Raw genomic sequence first — 13,628 nt, 5'->3', positions numbered from 1 at the left:
TTTAAATTTCACTGTGGTGGGTCACATGGGACTGAAGCATGCTGATAAACTAGGAGAAGTTCAGTATTTTCAGAGGTTGACTTAAGCACAACTAATTTGTTCTCTATCATGTATGTGAATGTTTCTCAGCTTTGGAAGTTACATCCTACAATTCCTTATTTTTTTTTCTTCCAGATTCTAGCTACATTGAAGACTGGTTGTTTTCTAAAACTAGAGAAGTCCATGAAGTGATGGTGACTTTTTTTTGAAGTTCGAGTACTAGAATAAAAGGTAATTGTTGATGATTTCAGAATTTGTTTGCAATACTGTGGTAGAGGCTTTCTACAAACAAAAAACCAAGACTTCGAATATCTTTTTCTCACCAAAAAAATAACTAGTATCATTCTGGTTTAGTTATGATTTTTAAAAACAAAACCTAGCATGTCTTTCTTAAATACGCGTTTGCAGGTAGGTACACCTGAGGATTACAGTGTAACCCAGCTGGGCAGTTGACTCCTTTTCTTAGACCACATCCCCAGGCACATCCCCCAGGCCTGTTCTGTGTGGCATCCCACATTTAGAGAGAAAATGTGAGAGTCCAGGCATAACTTATAGAAAGACAGCTACAGTGTAGGGACTCATTTTAATGACACACAAATTTGGTAAAACCTAATAATCAGCTGCTTTCCTATTTTCCCCAGTCCCAGCTCATTTAAGCCTTGTGACAACTGATGGCCTCACGTTACAACAGCAGTTATTTCTTTGGCTGGGCTCCCGGAGCAGCTCCTCTCTCCCAGCCAGCTAATCCTAAGCTGGTTATCCTCTCCATGTCAGAATTTTTTTATTTTATTTTATTTTATTTTTTTATGGATGTCCTCAGTTTTCCTATTTCCCAGAACTCTCAGCCAGGAGCTTACGTCTCAGAAACTGTTTTCCAAAAGATCATCTTTCTAAAATCTATTCACAATATTTTTTTCTTAGGGACAATCACAATTCGTGCTCACCAGTGCTCAAAGTAGCAATTTATTCTCCCCTCTTTTTTAATGTTCTGCTTAATGGCTGGATTTAGTTAAAAAGAAACCATATTTAAATTCATACTAATATACTTTTTTAAAAAAAAACAACTGATTTCAAAGAGAGACAGAAACACTGATGTGAGAGAGAAACATCAATCGGTTGCCTCCCACACGTGCCCTGACCAGGGGTTGAACCCTCAATCTGGGTATGTGCCCTTGACCAGGAATCGAATTGCCATCTTTTGGACAATGCTCCATCCAACTGAACCATACCAGCCAGGGCATACTGATATACTTTTTAATCATGTTGGTCCTAGGGTCAGTGGGTTGAGGTTATAAAGAAATATTAGGAGAATTTTTGAAATCTCTGACTGTCTAATGTTCAGGTTACTTTGCCTAGAGATAGCTCTCCCTGGAGAGAGATGTTTGCATAGAAATTGGATACCTGTCTGACCAGGATATTGCTGAAGGGGGAGCTTGGCTGAATTGGGAAGAAGGTTTTCTAGGTCTGTTTCATCCCAAAGGAATTCTACAGTTTCTCAATTGATGGTCCAAAGGAAGCAAAGGGTTCCGCGCCACACCCGCTCCACCCCCCATTCACCCCCCCACACACACATTTAAAAAATTAATAAAAGATATTAAACTAGATTATTGCACTTGTAATTTCTGGTGCTTCTATCATGGTTTTGGGGTGACTGTCTTGATACTCTCATTCTGAAGCATATTTCCTGAAGGGCTCCCTCTTAGACCTCATGACCTTGGAGGGCTGTCCTGAGAGAGAATTTTTTGTGGAAACACTTCCGTGGTGATGTGCTGCTCAGAGGGTGCTTCAGGGCAACTGTTTGAAGCGTGTGTGTGGTTTGCTAGGTTGGGAGGGAGGTTACCATGAGTTGAGGATATACCTGGCTGTTAGGATCTTAGCTTGGTCTTTGAACCCCACCCACTCTGCCACCCAGGTTCCCCTAGTGTCTCCCTAGGCCAAGTCTCTCATCAACCGTTCCTTGGGGACAGCAAGGGCATCAACATTAAACATGAGAAAAGCGCCATGTGCGAACCATTTGTGAAAATATCTAAATGTCCATGACCATCTATGGAGGTAATATACACTTGAGCACTTGAGCCTATAAAGGCATACTTGAGTTTTAATCAAATTTTTATGCTCTCATTCCTCATGAAACTGCCCTTATTCCAGCAGGAAGTATTTCCTACTCCTTCCTTCTAAATGCCACGTCACTTTGTCCTTATTTTATGTCATTGGTTTGGTTCCTCTTATTTTTTATTTTATTATTTTAGTATGAAAAACTTTCTTATCTCCTGTTTATTCCCCTAGAAACCCATTTGTTCTTTTCATAGATGCTTTTCACCTTCTCTCGCTAATACTAAATTAGGTATATAAGTCCTATCTTTAGCTGTTTGTTTATTTTTTAATATATCTTTATTGATTTCAGAGAGGAAGGGAGAGGGAGAGAGAGATAGAAACATCAATGATGAGAGAGAGTCATTGATCGGCTGCCTCCTGCATGCCTTCTACTGAGGCATGTACCCTTGATTGGAATTGAACCCGGGACCCTTTAGTCCACAGGCCAGTGCACTCTATCCGCTGAGCCAAACCAGCTAGGGCTCTTTAGCTGTTTAGAGAGCCAGTTTTTTCGTGCAGTCCAATACATTGAAACTCCCCACCCCCTTAATCTGTTAGTTTCAGTTTAATTCGAAGGCCTCCAGAGTAGAAGAAAAGTTTGTCCTTCCCCAAACTATTCTATTTTTATTTATTATCATTTTTTCTGCCTTTTTTTTGGATTTAAGTATTTTGTAATATTTATTTTACCTCCTATATTAGCATATTAACTGTCTATTTATTTTTTTCCTAGCTGCATTAGGGTTTACAGTAAGCATCTTTAACTTACCACAGTCTGCCTTCAAATAATAATATACCACTTGATGTATAATATCAAGTGTTATAAGGGCTCATGGTAATATACCTCCATTTTCCCCTCCTCCTGTCCTTTGTGCTATTGTCATACTTGCTACATTTATTTAAGTTGTAAAACCCACACTTCATTGTTGTTAAATTTGCCTTAAATAGTCAATTTACCTTTTAAAGAGGAAAAGATATTTTGTGTTTATCCAAATCCTTCCAGGCTTTTTTTTAAAAATTCTTTATTGTTGAAAGTACTACATATGTTCCCCTTTTTCCTCCATTGATTCTCTCCAGCCGACCCCCTCCCCACCAGCCCCAGGCCTTTCCCACTCTATTGTCTGTGTCCATGCTTTATACATACATGCATACAAGGTCTTTGGTTGATTACCTCCCACCCATCCACCCACCTTCCTCTGCCTTTTCTCTGAGATTCTGTTCCATGCTTCCATGTCTCTGGATCCATGTCATTCATCCATGTCTAAGTTTATTTTGTTACTTAGATTCCACATATGAGTGAGATCATATGATACTTGTCTTTCTCTGACTGACTTATTTCACTTAACATGAAATAAGTCCCTCCATGGTGTCTCAAAGGGTAAGAGATTCCTCTTTTTTACTGCTGCATAGTATTCCATAGTATAAATGTACCACAGCTTTTTTATCCACTCATCTACAGATGGGCACCTGGGCTGTTTCCAGATCCTAGCTATTGTAAATTGTGATGCTATGAACATAGGGGTGAATAGATGCTTTCTGATTAGTGTTTTGGGTTTCTTAGGATATATTCCTAGAAGTGGGATCACTGGGTCAAATGGAAGTTCCATTTTTAATTTTTTGAGGAAAGTCTATACTGTTTTCCATAATGGCTGCACCAGTTGGCATTCCCACCAGCAGTGTACTAGGGTTCCCTTTTCTCCACATCCTATACAGCACTTGTCATTTGTTGATGGTGGCCATTCTGACAGGTGTGAGGTGATACCTCATTGTCATTTTAATTGGCATCTCTCTGATGATCAGTGACTGAGCATTTTTTCATGACTTTTAGCCACCTGTATGTCCACTTTAGAGAAGTGTCTATTTAGGTCCTTTGCCCATTTTTTAATTGGATTTTTTGTCTTCCTTTTGTTAAGTGTATGAGTTCCGTATATATTTTGGATATTAACCCTTTATCAGATGAATCATTGCCAAATATGTTCTCCCATACAGTGGGCTCCCTTTTTGCTTTGCTGATGGTTTCTTTTGCTGTGAAAAAGCTTTGTATTTTGATGTAGTCCCATTTGTTTATTTGCTTAGTTTCCTTTGCTGTAGGAGATGTATCCATAAACATATTGCTACAAGAGATGTCTGAGAATTTGCTGCCTATGGTTTCTTCTAGACATTTAAGTCTTTTATCCATTTTGAGTTTATTCTTGTGTATGGTGTAAGTTTAGTCTAGTTTCATTTTTTTGCATATATCTGTCCAATTTTTCCAACACCATTTATTGAGGAGATTCTCTTGACTCCATTGTATGCTCTTGCCTCCTTTGTCAAATATTAATTGAGTGTAATGGCTTGGGCCAATTTCTGGGGTCTCTGTTCTGTTCCATTGATTTATATGCCTGTTCTTATGTCAATACCAGGCTGTTTTGATTATGGTGGCTTTGTAGTATAAGTTGAAATCTGGTATTGTTAATCTTCCAACTTTGTTTTTCTTTCTCAAGATTGCTGAAGCCATTTGAGGTCTTTTTTGATTCCATATAAATTTTTGAGTATTTGTTCTAGATCTGTGAAATCTGCTGTTGGTATTTTAATAGGGATTGCATTGAATCTGTAGATTGCCTTGGGTAGTATGAACATTTTTTTTTTATTCTTTATTGTTTAAAGTATTACATATTGTATTACATATGTCTCTCTTTTTTTAAAATATATTTTATTGATTTTTCACAGAGAGGAAGGGAGAGAGATAGAGAGTTAGAAACATCGATGAGAGAGAAACATCGATCAGCTGCCTCCTGCACATCTCCTACTGGGGATATGCCCACAACCCAGGTACATGCCCTTGACCGGAATTGAACCTGGGACCCTTCAGTCTGCAGGCCGACGCTCTATCCACTGAGCCAAACCGGTCTCGGCTACATATGTCTCTTTTTCCCCCCATTGGCCTCTCTCCGGCAACCCCCACTCCCCAGCACATGCACTCACCTCCCTAGTGTCTGTGTAGTATGGACATTTTAATAATGTTGATTCTACCAATCCATGAACATGGTATGTTCTTCCACTTGTTTATATCTTCTTCTATCTCTTTTTTCAATGTCCTGTAGTTTTCAGAGTACAAGTCTTTTGCCCCTTATTTAAGTTTATTCCTAAGTATCTTAATTTTTTAAAAAAAATATATTTTATTGATTTTTTTACAGAGAGGAAGGGAGAAGGATAGAGAGTTAGAAACATCGATGAGAGAGAAACATTGATCAGCTGCCTCCTGCACACTCCCTACTGGGTATGCGCCCGCAACCAAAGTACATGCCCTTGACCGGAATCAAACCTGGGACCCTTGAGTCCGCAGGCCGACGATCTATCCATTAAGCCAAACCGGTTGGGGCAGTATCTTAATTTTTTTTTGTTGCAGTGGTAAATGGGATTGTTTGTTTAGTTTCTGTTTCTGAGAATTCATTATTGGTTTATAAAAAGCCATCTATTTTTGGGTGTTCCTTTTGTACCCTGCTACATTGCCAAATTAATTAATTAAATCTAGTAGTTTTTTGGTGGAGTCCTTAGGGTTTTCTAGGTACAATATCATGTCATCTGCAAATAATGAGGGTTTTACTTCCTCTTTTCCAATTTGGATGCCTTTTATTTCTTCTTGCCTGATCGCTGTGGCTTGGACTTCCAGTTCTACATTGAATAAGAGTGGTGAAAGCAGATATCCCTGCGTTGGTCCTATTGTTAGGGGAAATGGTTTTAGGTTTTACCCATTGAGTATGATATTTGCTGTAGGTTTGTCATATAATATGGCCTTTATCATATTGAGAAATACTCCCTGTATTCCCACTTTGCTGAGAGTTTTTATCAAAAATGGGTTTTGGATTTTGTTGAATGCTTTTTTCCCTACATCTATTGAAATGATCATGTGATTTTTGTCTTTCAATGTGTTTATGTGATATATCACATTTATTGATTCGAGAATATTGTATCAGCCTTAAATCCTTAGAATGAGTCCCATTGGTCATGGTATATGATCTTTTTAATATATTTCTGGATCCAATTTGCTAATATTTTGTTGAGGAATTTAGCATCTATGTTCATCAGGGATATTGGCCTGTAATTCTCTTTCTTTGTAGTATCTTTATGTGGTTTTGGAATTAGGATAATGCTGGCTTCATAGAAAGAGTTTGGAAGTGTTCCTTCCACTTAGATTTTTTTGAATAGTTTGAGGAGTATAGGCAATAGTTCTTTGAATGCTTGGTAAAACTCCTCTGTGAAGCTGTCCAGACCAGGGATTTTGTTTGGTGGGACTGTTTTGATTATTGCTTCTATTCATCAGTTGTTATTGGCCTATTCAGGTTTTCTGATTCTTCCTGATTCAGTTTTTGAGATTGTATTTTTCTAGGAATTTGTCCATTTCATCCACATTGTCCAGCTTGTTGGCATCTAATTGTTCATAGTAATTTCATGGTTTCAGTTCTTACTCAACCTCTTTTGTTTCTGATTTTATTTATTTGGGTCCTCGCTTTGTTTCTTGACGAATCTGGCTAAAGGTTCATCCATCTTCTTTATACTTTCAAAGAACCAGTTTGCTGGGGTTCTTGTCCCAGCATCAAGAAGGGTTCAGGAATCTGGAAAAGGCCGTGCGTAGATTACATAGGAATCTTGAGACTAATAAAGAGTCCAGAGATGAGATATAATTTTGAAAGGCATTGGGGGTCAGAGGAGCTTAGCTAAAGGAGCTAAGATCCAAGATCTTAAGTCTAAGGTCTTAGGTTCTCTCGTCGCCCCAGGACCCCATGCTTTTTATTAACACAACTTGTCCTGAGGCAAGGCAGGGATACACACTTCAAAGGGTCAGGGATTCGTACAGAGTCTATTGTCAGAATGGGGGAATTAGCCTACAGCCGTTCAGGTGTTTGGCCAGTAGGAGGCAATAACATGTAGATTAAGATGCCTTTTAGCTGTCTGGCAGCCACAATGAGTTTCCTATTCAGGTTTGGGGAAATGCCTTCAGTCATTCCCAACAGGTGACTACATGTGGGACTCAACCCTGTTGAGTCCCCAAGTCTCATCAACCTTTTGATGAAACTCTTGAAATTATGACATGCTGGAATTGGTCTCCGGCACCAGTTCTTGGTTTCATTGATTTTTTTTGTTTGTTTGTTTTTTTTTAGTCTCTGTCATTTATTTCTGCTCTAATCTTTATTATTTTCTTCCTTCTACCCTCTCTGGGCTTTTCTTGTTGTTCTCTTTTAAGTTTTTTAAGTTGTAGTTTAAATAGTTTATTGTTAATTTTTCTTGCTTTTTTATGGTAGGCCTGTAGTGCTATGAATTTCCTTCTCAGGACTGATTCTGCTATGTCCCAAAGATTTTGGGTTGTTGTGTATTCATTTTTATTCGTTTCCAGGAAGGTTTTTATTTCTTTCTTGATTTTGTTGGTAACTCATTCATTGTTTAATAACATGCTATTTTAGCCTCCATGTGTTTGAATGTTTTGGGGTGTTTTTACTGTAATTGATTTCTAATTTCATTCCACTGTGATCTCTGAAGATGCTTGATATGATTTCAATCTTCTTGAACTTGTAGGGACTTGTTTTGTGTCCTACATGTGGTCTATCTTTGTGAATGATCCATGTGCACTTGAGAAGAATGTATATTCTGCAGCTTTGGGGTGAAATGTTCTATAAATGTCAATTAAATCCATCTGATCAAGTGTGTCCTTTTTCCATGTTAATTTTTGTCTGAAAGATCTATCCAGTGAAGTCCACAGGATGTTAAAGTCCCCTACTATGACTGTATTGTCGTTGATCTCTCTCTTAAAGTTCTACAGAAGTTTTTTTATATATTTAGGTGCTCCTATTTTGAGTGCATATATGTTTACCAGGGTTATATCCTCTTGTTGGATTGATCCCTTTAGTATTATGTAGTGACCTTTGTTGTCTCTTGTGATGGCCTTCATTTGGAAGTCTGTTTTGCTGGATATAAGTATTGCTACTCCAGCTTGTATTTTTATTTTTCATTTGCATGGAAATTTTTTTCCCCATCCCTTCACTCTCATCCTGTGTGTTTCTTTTGTTCTGAGGTGGGTCTCTTATAGATAGCATATGTTTGGGTCATGTTTTTGTATCCATTCAGCTACTCTGTGTCTTTTGATGGGAACATTAATCCATTTATATTTAAGATTATTATTGATATGTACTTATTTGTTGCCAATTTAATTCTTTATTCCTAGGTTTCTTTCTCTATTTCTTCTTCTCATTATAGCAGTCCCTTTAGCATTTCTTGTAATGCTTGCTTGGTGGTGATGTACTCCTTTAGTCTTTTTTTGTCCAGTAGGCTCTTTATTTGACCGTGTATTTTGAATGATAGCCTTGCTGGATATAGTAATCTTGGTCTCAGATCTTTGCTTTTCATTACCTTGAGTACTTCATGCCATTACCTTCTGGCCTGTAGAGTTCTGATGAGAAACCAGATGTCAGCCTTATGGGAGCTCCTTTGTAGGCAACAGTTTGCTTTTCTCTTGCTGCCTCTAGGATTCTCTCTTTGTCTTTATTTTTTGGTATTTTATTTATGATGTGTTTGGGTTCTTCTTGCTTGGGGTTCTCTGTGCTTTCTGAACTTGTGTGACTTTTTATTTTACAGTTTATTTTCTGCCATTATTTCTTCAGACATGTTCTCTATCCCCTTCTCCCTTTCTGCCTCTTCTGGTACACTTGCTATTCTAATATTGTTATGATTCATGTTGTCCCACAGCTCCCGTAAGCTGTCTTCCTGTTTTATCATTGTTTTTTCTTTTCGGTTCTCTGATTGAATGATATTTTTCAGCCCTGTATTCTAATTCAGTGATTTGATCTAAGCCTCCCCTAATCTGCTGTGTATTCCTTTCAATGTGTTCTTTATTTGCGCTATGTCATTCTTTATTTCTGTTTTCATAGTTACTATATGAACTGTTGAGCATCTTTACCATCATTATTCTGAACTCTATATCAGATAAATTTCTTATCTCCATTTCATTTATCTCTTCTTCTGCGAATTCTCTTGTTCTTTCATTTGTGGGTTGTTTCTTTGTCTCCTCATTTCGGCTACCTGTTTGTGTTTGTGACTCTGCTACGCCTCTCAATCTCTGGTGCAGGACAATGCCAAATGCTGTTTTTTACTAATTAGATCTGGCAGAGACTCAAATCCTCCAGAGACTGCCTCTATCTACAGATTTATTTGGATTCTGGCTTGAATTGCCTGCAGGCAATCATCCACAGCTGTGGCAAGAGTTTTTGGGGTTTTTTTCCAACAGGATGGGGCAGTTGTTTCTGCCTGTAGACTAATTGTTATTCTCAGTTTCTTAATGGGTGTCAAACTCAGCACTCTGGGGCAAGGTGTTTTCCAATAGGGTAGGTCAGCTGTCTTCCCCCCAGGCAAAGCCACCTGTATAGCAATTGTCTGTGTGAGAAAGATGACCTCACCAGTATGAGGGAATGACTCAGCACAGGAAACCAGGGGTTTTCTGCTTTCTGAGCTCTAACCCTAGAGCCACCAATCCTGGCTTCTGTTCATACAGCTCCAGTCCTCTCTGCCCTCCCTCTGCCAGAGCACAAGGTGAGTGGCTCTGTAGGAAATTAAATTTGTGCATTGGCCCTTTAAGATGTTGCCTGAATTTCCAGCTGTCTCTGCCTGGCAGACAGCACCCCTGCTGCTTTTCACAGCCAGATGTTATGTGGGTACCCTCCTCAGGTCTGGTGCCCTCTGCTGGGGGCCCAGTTTGGGGATTAGACCTCAGAGTTCTCAGTGGCAACCCCCCACAGCTGAGATACCTCTCTGGAACTTCAGTTGCTATCTGTCAGAGCCCAGCCAGCCCTTTCATGCCTCTGCCCCTTCGACCAGTCTCTATGTGGTCTCCACTCTCAATCCTCAGTTATCTGGGTTCTCTCCAGCAAGTCTTCTGTTGATTATTCAAGAAGTTTTTCTGTATTTAAGTTGTAATTCCATTTGGTCCTGGAGTGTGTCCATGCAGCATCCACTTACTCCACTGTATTTTTAATCTTCTGGTTCCTTTTATTGACTATGTGTGGAGAAGGTGTCTCCTCACTTATCACTAGTATATTAGCTCATGAGGCAAAGTATTTCTGTTTTGTTTGCTATTTTATGCTGAGTGACTAGAACAGTGCCTGGTGCATAGTAGGTGATCCATGTACATTTACTTAATGAAGTAAATAAATGCATCCCCAGACCAAACCATAAGTTCCCTGGGGACAGGACAGGCTGACACAGCAGCTGCTCTCTTCACTGGCCACCGGTCTGTGGGGTGTGAGAACACACATTTGTGCCCTCTCTCTCTGAAGGGCTGAGGAAGTGGCATGATGTGTTGTCCCTATATGGGTAACGATAGTTCAAACTGTGCCTATTTGCTACTTAAACCATAGAAGATTCTTTCCAAGATGCTTACAAATGAGATGTTGAAGGGACATAAAAGCCACGAGCCAGCATTGGTGCCTATGCAAGACCTTTTAATTTTTGTGTTCACCAGCCCCTCCCAGGAAGCCTCTCAGATGGGCCATGGTGGGGTGGGGTGGGGTGGAGCTGGAGAGGCAGGAAGGGCGTGTGCTGATGTCACAGTGAGTCTTCCCCTCTGGTCAGGTCTGAGGGGAAGTGTGTGGTAGATCACAGGGAGGCAGAATGTCAGTCCCTGACAGGGGCTGAGGTGGTCTTTTGGTTTCCCTTTCATGCCTGTGCTTGAAGCCCTGCCTCTGTTTAGATAAATGAACGGGCACAGAGAGGAGCTTCACTGCAATGGTCATAATCTGATATGTAGCGGATATAAAGTCTGGCTGAGGAGAATCAAATCTAATTCTGATGATCTAATAATACCTTTGAGGAGGTACCCTGAGGGTAACTTTTGGTCTTTTGGCTTCCCCTCCCAAGTGATCATAAGGAGGAGGAAGGTGGCCAGATTTTTCCAGAACCTCTATGCTAAATGAGTTTATCTGGCACAGAACTTTTAGGTACAAGGATTTCAAGACACAATAATAGTTGTCTTTTTGTCAGCTGCTGAATAATTTTGAGAGAGTCACAAGATGTTAATTTAATGAAACCATGGACTTATGCTCCACACACACATACACACACACACACACACACACACACACACACACACACCATCATTCTGGCTACAGAAATTGTCATACGTTTACATGTCAGGCTTTGTGGTAATGTACCTAAAGTCTCTCTTCCTCACCCCAGGGATTTATGAAGCTCTCATTCTGTGTCACATTACTGCTGCCAACATATCCCCCATCCTCTCCTACACATGCCTTAAGGCAGGGGTCCTCAAACTACGGCCGGTGGGCCACATGCAAATGCAAATATTGTATTTGTTCCCGTTTTGTTTTTTTACTTCAAAATAAGATATGTGCAGTGTGCATAGGAATTTGTTCATAGTTTTTTTTTTAAACTATAGTCCGGCCCTCCAACGGTCTGAGGGACAGTGAACTGGCCCCCTGTTTAAAAAGTTTGAGGACCCCTGCCCTAAGGCTTACTTTCCATCCCTGCCATCTCTCCTGCTTCAGCACCTTCCCAGGTTATCAGTCAAAATCCTTTTCCCTACAATGCCAATTCAAAATGCAAGACCATGTGAAAACTTTCCTGCCCTGGCTCCTCATTTCAGCCCTGCAATGATTTTCACCTTCTCCTCACCCTGACATCTAGTGGGGTGAGCCCAGCAGGTAATGCCCAGCATGCTGGTTGAATTGGACACTTCACCTGTGACCATCTTTTCCCTTCCTTCCCCCTCTTGCCTTGCCTTTCTTGATTTGGCACTGCACTCTGTCACCCTTCTTAAATGCATGGTATACTTGTTATGGCCTAAATCTTTGGCTGTAGCCTTAGAGCTGACATTTCAGCTGGCACGCAGGCCCTTCTGATACCTGCTTTCATCCCCCATCTTGTTGTACGTACCATGTTCTAGTTGTGCATAATTACTGTCAGCTCTCTGAAAATCCCAGGCTCAGTCTCAGCTTTATGGCCCTGCCCATGCTGTTTCTGCCATCTGCAGTGCCTTTCCCCTTCCTTCTCAGCAGGCTGAACCTGACTGATCTCTAACAATGTCATTCAGGTGCCTCCTCAAAGCAGCCATGTGGGTCAGCTGCACCTGTTGCGGAGGGAGGCTGCTGTCCCTACTGGACAAAACTCTTATTAGAGCATGTCTCAAACTATATGTTTTAGATGTTGATCTCCAGCTAACTGGACTGCTGTAAAGGCAGGACTGGATCCTTGACCTCTATCACTGCACCTAACACACAGGTATTTAGAAAATATCTGGCTTTCAGATAATTTGTCCTTAAACCTACCAACATATACTCAATGCTTTTTGATTTAGGTTGTTGTTTTTCTAACAATATTAAATGAAGTCCTATCTGATGCAGAGAGGAATAGAGCTTGAAGTTGCCACTTTTTCTTGAAAAAATGGCTTAAATGGCTTTATTCACTACTTTTATTCTCATAAGGATTTGCCATATGCATTTACCACAACAATTGAGAATTTAGTAAAAGTTAGTGGAGCAAGATAATTCTTTCACTGCCTATAAGCAGCCATCAACCTAGGTATTTTTAATTTTTTAAATTGTTGTTTTTAATTGTTTTTTAGAGACAGGGTGAGCAAAGAAAAGGGAGAGAGAAACAACTAAGTGAGAGTGAAACATCTATTGGCTGCCTCCTGCACACCACCTACTGGGCATTGAGCCTGAAACCTGGCATGTGCCTTAACTGGATATTGAACCAGCAGCCTTTTGATGCATGGGATGACACCCAAAAAACTGAGCCACACTGGCCAGGGTGGCATTTTTAATTTTATAAATGGACTGCTATAAGAAAACTACAAGATGATGGTGCCCTGCCCTGCGTTGCTCAGTGGTTAGAGTGTTGGCCCACAAGGGTTTGATTCCTGGTCAAGGGTACATACCTGTGTTGCAGATTCAATCCAATCAATGTGTCTCTCTCTCATTGATATTTCGCTCTCTCTTTCTTTGCCTCCCTTCCTCCCTTCCAAAAATCAATGGAAAAAATACCCTCAGGTAAGGATAAAAAAAAAAAAAGATGATCATGCATACAGCTTCAATCAACTCAACTCCCCTCCAAATAAAGTGTGAGAGGGGAAGCATAGGAAGAGCAAAGGGCAAGGAGGGATTGGTGTTTCAATGGTCACCAAACTCTGAAGCTTCTACCATGTTTAGTCATTTCTGTTTGGACAAGAGCTTGTTTTCCACACTCAAGCTTAGTTTGCTATATGTTGGATGTAACTCCTCCAGGGAACAATCTCTTAACTTGCCTCTGACACATGGCTGTCACTCACACATGCAGGGCCCCAGCAAGATTCTACACCTGTTGTCTTCCAGGTAAAGTGGGCTCTGGCTTCCCCCCTGGGATCTGTCTCAGACTAATGACTTTCTAGTGACATTAACTCATTTGTCACAGGTCTTTTCCGCCCTCAGCTGCGGGGATCTCGCCTGGATGGTCTTGCTTGCCTGTTTTGGGTTTCTCTG

At 40.3% G+C, this 13,628-nt stretch overlaps 1 protein-coding gene across 20 annotated transcripts in view; it reads left to right on the top strand.

Annotated features, from left to right (window-relative positions):
• Window positions 1-13,628, top strand: part of SVIL (supervillin) — a 270,513-nt gene that overhangs the window by 57,996 nt on the left and 198,889 nt on the right. For all 20 annotated transcript variants that reach the window (XM_036351637.1, XM_036351645.1, XM_036351617.1 and 17 more), the window contains exon 2: window positions 175-270. The gene's annotated coding sequence lies outside the window, so the exon portion shown is untranslated. The remainder of the gene's footprint in view (window positions 1-174; window positions 271-13,628) is intronic.

Source organism: Myotis myotis, unplaced genomic scaffold (assembly GCF_014108235.1).
Source record: "Myotis myotis isolate mMyoMyo1 unplaced genomic scaffold, mMyoMyo1.p scaffold_m19_p_1, whole genome shotgun sequence".
NCBI lineage: Eukaryota > Metazoa > Chordata > Mammalia > Chiroptera > Vespertilionidae > Myotis > Myotis myotis.
Note: the sequence above shows the minus strand (reverse complement) of the source record. Positions and strands in the feature narration are given on the sequence as shown.